This window comes from Stigmatopora argus, unplaced genomic scaffold, assembly GCF_051989625.1.
Source record: "Stigmatopora argus isolate UIUO_Sarg unplaced genomic scaffold, RoL_Sarg_1.0 HiC_scaffold_113, whole genome shotgun sequence".
NCBI lineage: Eukaryota > Metazoa > Chordata > Actinopteri > Syngnathiformes > Syngnathidae > Stigmatopora > Stigmatopora argus.
In genome coordinates, this window is record NW_027520126.1 from 17,501 (window position 1) to 23,518 (window position 6,018).

Here is a 6,018-nt window from a genome sequence, read left to right on the forward strand (position 1 = left end):
GTGTGCCTGTTCCGGGTCAGGACCCACCCCGTGTTATCATTTATCCCTGAATAGCACACCATTGTCGGATTGGTGTAGACGGTTACGACCGCCTTAGTGAGTTCGCCATTCTCACTTGTCAAAATTTTTCTAAGTCCGTGTGCCTGTTCCGGGTCAGGACCCACCCCGTGTTATCAGTTATCCCTGAATAGCACACCATCGTCGGACTGGTGTAGACGGTTACGACCGCCTTAGTGAGTTCGCCACTCTCACTTGTCAAAATTTTTCTAAGTCCGAGTGCCTGTTCCGGGTCAGGACCCACCCCGTGTTATCAGTTATCCCTGAATAGCACACCATCGTCGGACTGGTGTAGACGGTTACGACCGCCTTAGTGAGTTCGCCACTCTCACTTGTCGAAAATTTTCTAAGTCCCTTCACACTTAGAAAAAATTCGTTAAAATCAGGAGGACCACCCTCGGACACCCCAACACCTTGCAAACGTTGTCCGAACATAGGGTGATCTACCTGGACCCCGGGAGAGCGGAGGGTCGGTTCGCAGCCTGGAGCTCACATTCAAAATTTTTCTCTCCCTATAATCTTGCCGAAGGGTTTCTGCAGACCACCGGATTTTGCATGAGTAGGTGAGTTATATCCCCTTACATTTGGTAGACCCAAATTCGCTCTCCTGGTAGACCCAAGTTATATTATGGGGTAGACCCAGTTTCGAGCATGGGGTAGACCCACGTGAATGCCCTGGTAGACCCAAATCATGCGAGCACCATAAAAATCAGCGGGGTTTTTCCTCGAGCCTATCCGAGGATAGGCTCACATGAGCGGATATGGGTTTGTAATGGCTCGCTGAAAATCACGAGCTCCAGAGATTTTTCTCTGAAAATTTTTCTAAGTGTGAGCACCACACACATCAACGGTGTTTTCCCTCGAGCCTATCCGAGGATAGGCTCACGAGGGCGGATATGGGTTTGTATTGCCTCGCTGAAAGCCTGAGCTCCAGAAATTTTTCTAAGTGTGAGCACCACACACATCAACGGTGTTTTCCAACATGCCTATCCGAGGATAGTGACACATGAGCGGATTGGGTTGGCTGATGCCCCGCTGAAAACCTGAGCTCCAGAAATTTTTCTAAGTGTGAGCACCACACACTTCAACGGTCTTTTTCACAGTGCATGTCCGAGGATAGTGACACATGAGCGGATTGGGCTGGCTGATGCCCCGCTGAATTTCTGACCTCCAGAAATTTTTCTAAGTGTGAGCACCACACACTTCGGCGGGGTTTTTCCCCGAGCCTATCCGAGGATAGGCTCACATGAGCGGATATGGGTTTGGAATGGCTCGCTGAAATCCTGAGCTCCAGAGATTTTTCTCAGAAAATTTTTCTAAGTGTGAGCACCACACACATCAACGGGTTTTCCAACATGCCTGTCCGAGGATAGTGACACATGAGCGGATTGGGTCGGCTGATGCCCCGCTGAAAACCTGAGCTCCAGAAATTTTTCTAAGTGTGAGCACCACACACTTCAACGGTCTTTTTCACAGTGCATGTCCGAGGATAGTGACACATGAGCGGATTGGGCTGGCTGATGCCCCGCTGAATTTCTGACCTCCAGAAATTTTTCTAAGTGTGAGCACCACACATTTCGGCGGGGTTTTTCCCCGAGCCTATCCGAGGATAGGCTCACATGAGCGGATATGGGTTTGGAATTGCTCGCTGAAATCCTGAGCTCCAGAGATTTTTCTCAAATTTTTTCTAAGTGTGAGCACCACACACATCAACGGTGTTTTCCAACATGCCTATCCGAGGATAGTGACACGTGAGCGGATTGGGTCGGCTGATGCCCCGCTGAAATCCTGAGCTCCAGAATTTTTTCTAAGTGTGAGCACCACACACATCAACGGTGTTTCCCTCGAGCCTATCCGACGATAGGCTCACAAGGGCGGATATGGGTTTGTTTTGCCCCGCTGAAATTCTGAGCTCCAGAATTTTTTCTAAGTGTGAGCACCACACACATCAACGGTGTTTCCCTCGAGCCTATCCGACGATAGGCTCACAAGGGCGGATATGGGTTTGTAATGTCTCGCTGAAATCCTGAGCTCCAGAAATTTTTCTAAGTGTGAGCACCACACACATCAACGGTGTTTTCCAACATGCCTGTCCGAGGATAGTGACACATGAGCGGATTGGGTCGGCTGATGCCCCGCTGAAATCCTGAGCTCCAGAAATTTTTCTAAGTGTGAGCACCACACACTTCGGCGGGGTTTTTCCCCGAGCCTATCCGAGGATATGCTCACATGAGCGGATATGGGTTGCTGAAGCTCCCGCTGAGTTCCCGAGCTCCAGAAATTTTTCTAAGTGTGAGCACCACACACATCAACGGTCTTTTCCCCCGAGCCTATCCGAAGATAGGCTCACATGAGCGGATATGGGTTGCTGAAGCTCCCGCTGAGTTCCCGAGCTCCAGAAATTTTTCTAAGTGTGAGCACCACACACATCAACGGTCTTTTCCCCCGAGCCTATCCGAAGATAGGCTCACATGAGCGGATATGGGTTGCTGAAGCTCCCGCTGAGTTCCCGAGCTCCAGAAATTTTTCTAAGTGTGAGCACCACACACATCAACGGTCTTTTCCCCTGAGCCTATCCGAAGATAGGCTCACATGAGCGGATATGGGTTGCTGAAGCTCCCGCTGAGTTCCCGAGCTCCAGAATTTTTTCTAAGTGTGAGCACCACACACATCAACGGTCTTTTTCACGGTGCATGTCCGAGGATAGTGACACATGAGCGGATTGAGCTGGCTGATGCTCCGCTGAATTTCTGAGCTCCAGAAATTTTTCTAAGTGTGAGCACCACACACATCAACGGTCTTTTCCACCGAGCATATCGAAGATAGGCTCACATGAGCGGATATGGGTTGCTGAAGCCCCCGCTGAGTTCCCGAGCTCCAGAAATTTTTCTAAGTGTGAGCACCACACACATCAACGGTGTTTTCCAACATGCCTGTCCGAGGATAGTGACACATGGGCGGATTGAGCAAGCTGATGCTCCGCTGAATTTCTGACCTCCAGAAATTTTTCTAAGTGTGAGCACCACACACATCAACGGTCTTTTCCCCCGAGCCTATCCGAAGATAGGCTCACATGAGCGGATATGGGTTGCCAAAGCCTCGCAAGTGTGAGCACCACACACATCAACGGTGTTTCCCTCGAGCCTATCCGACGATAGGCTCACAAGGCGGATATGGGTTTGTTATGCCCCGCTGAAATTTCGAGCTCCAGAAATTTTTCCAAGTGTGAGCACCACACACATCTGCGGGGTCTTATCACGAGCTTATCCGAGGATAGTGACACACGAGCGGATATGGATTTTTCTAAGCCCCTTCACACTTAGAAAAAATCCGCTTAAAAAACACGAAATTTTTCTAAGTCCCGTAGGACTTAGAAAAAAAATCGTTAAAAATCAGGAGGACCACCCTCGGACACCCCAACACCTTGCCAACGTTGTCCGAACATAGGGTGATCTACCTGGACCCCGGGAGAGGTTAGGGTCGGTTCGCAGCCCGGAGCTCACCTTCAAAAATTTCCTCTCCCTATATACTTGCCGAAGCTTTTTGCAGGCCACCGGATTTTGCACGAGTAGGCAAATTATATCCCACCGGTCTTCACGGGCATCTGAGGACTTTCTCCCCGGGAATAGTGCTTCTTGGGCGGATATTATCGACAGATATCAGGTTTCATCGTCGAGCTCCATATATTTTTCGAGTTTCGGCACTTTGAAATTCGGCGGGGGTTCGCCCCGAGTCGATCCGAGAATAGTGCACCGTGAGCGGATTGGGTTGGCTGATGCCCCGCTGAAATCCTGAGCTCCAGAATTTTTTCTAAGTGTGAGCACCACACACATCAACGGTGTTTCCCTCGAGCCTTATCCGACGATAGGCTCACAAGGGCGGATATGGGTTTGTAATGTCTCGCTGAAAGCCTGAGCTCCAGATTTTTTTCTAAGTGTGAGCACCACACACTTCAACGGGCTTTTTCACAGTGCATGTCCGAGGATAGTGACACATGAGCGGATTGAGCTGGCTGATGCCCCGCTGAATTTCTGACCTCCAGAATTTTTTCTAAGTGTGAGCACCACACACTTCAACGGTCTTTTTCACAGTGCATATCCGAAGATAGTGACACATGAGCGGATTGAGCTGGCTGATGCCCCGCTGAATTTCTGACCTCCAGAAATTTTCTAAGTGTGAGCACCACACACTTCAACGGTGTTTTTCACAGTGCATGTCCGAGGATAGTGACACATGAGCGGATTGAGCTGGCTGATGCCCCGCTGAATTTCTGAGCTCCAGAAATTTTTCTAAGTGTGAGCACCACACACTTCAACGGTCTTTTTCACAGTGCATGTCCGAGGATAGTGACACATGAGCGGATTGAGCTGGCTGATGCCCCGCTGAATTTCTGAGCTCCAGAAATTTTTCTAAGTCCGAGCTCCACACACATCAACGGTGTTTTTCACAGTGCATGTCCGAGGATAGTGACACATGAGCGGATTGGGTTGGCTGATGCCCCGCTGAATTTCTGAGCTCCAGAAATTTTTCTAAGTCCGAGCTCCACACACATTAACGTGTTTTTCACAGTGCATGTCCGAGGATAGTGACACATGAGCGGATTGGGTTGGCTGATGCCCCGCTGAATTTCTGAGCTCCAGAAATTTTTCTAAGTCCGAGCTCCACACACATCAACGGTGTTTTTCACAGTGCATGTCCGAGGATAGTGACACATGAGCGGATTGAGCTGGCTGATGCCCCGCTGAATTTCTGACCTCCAGAAATTTTTCTAAGTCCGAGCTCCACACACATCAACGGTGTTTTCACAGTGCATGTCCGAGGATAGTGACACATGAGCGGATTGAGCTGGCTGATGCCCCGCTGAATTTCTGACCTCCAGAAATTTTTCTAAGTCCGAGCTCCACACACATCAACGGTGTTTTTCACAGTGCTTGTCCGAGGATAGTGACACATGAGCGGATTGAGCTGGCTGATGCCCCGCTGAATTTCTGAGCTCCAGAAATTTTTCTAAGTCCGAGCTCCATACACATCAACGGTGTTTTTCACAGTGCTTGTCCGAGGATAGTGACACATGAGCGGATTGAGCTGGCTGATGCCCCGCTGAATTTCTGAGCTCCAGAAATTTTTCTAAGTGTGAGCACCACACACTTCAACGGGCTTTTTCACAGTGCATGTCCGAGGATAGTGACACATGAGCGGATTGAGCTGGCTGATGCCCCGCTGAATTTCTGAGCTCCAGAAATTTTTCTAAGTCCGAGCTCCACACACATCAACGGTGTTTTTCACAGTGCATGTCCGAGGATAGTAGGATAGTGACACATGAGCGGATTGAGCTGGCTGATGCCCCGCTGAATTTCTGAGCTCCAGAAATTTTTCTAAGTGTGAGCACCACACACTTCAACGGTCTTTTTCACAGTGCATGTCCGAGGATAGTGACACATGAGCGGATTGAGCTGGCTGATGCCCCGCTGAATTTCTGAGCTCCAGAAATTTTTCTAAGTCCGAGCTCCACACACATCAACGGTGTTTTTCACAGTGCATGTCCGAGGATAGTGACACATGAGCGGATATGGGTTGCTGAAGCCCCCGCTGAGTTCCCGAGCTCCAGAAATTTTTCAAAGTGTGAGCACCACACACATCAACGGTGTTTCCCTCGAGCCTATCCGACGATAGGCTCACAAGGGCGGATATGGGTTTGTTTTGCCCCGCTGAAATTTCGAGCTCCAGAAATTTTTCCAAGTGTGAGCACCACACACATCTGCCGGGTCTTATCACGAGCTTATCCGAGGATAGTGACACACGAGCGGATATGGATTTTTCTAAGCCCCTTCACACTTAGAAAAAATCCGCTTAAATTTTCCGAAAATTTTTCTAAGTCCCGCAGGACTTAGAAAAAAAATCGTTAAAAATCAGGAGGACCACCCTCGGACACCCCAACACCTTGCCAACGTTGTCCGAACA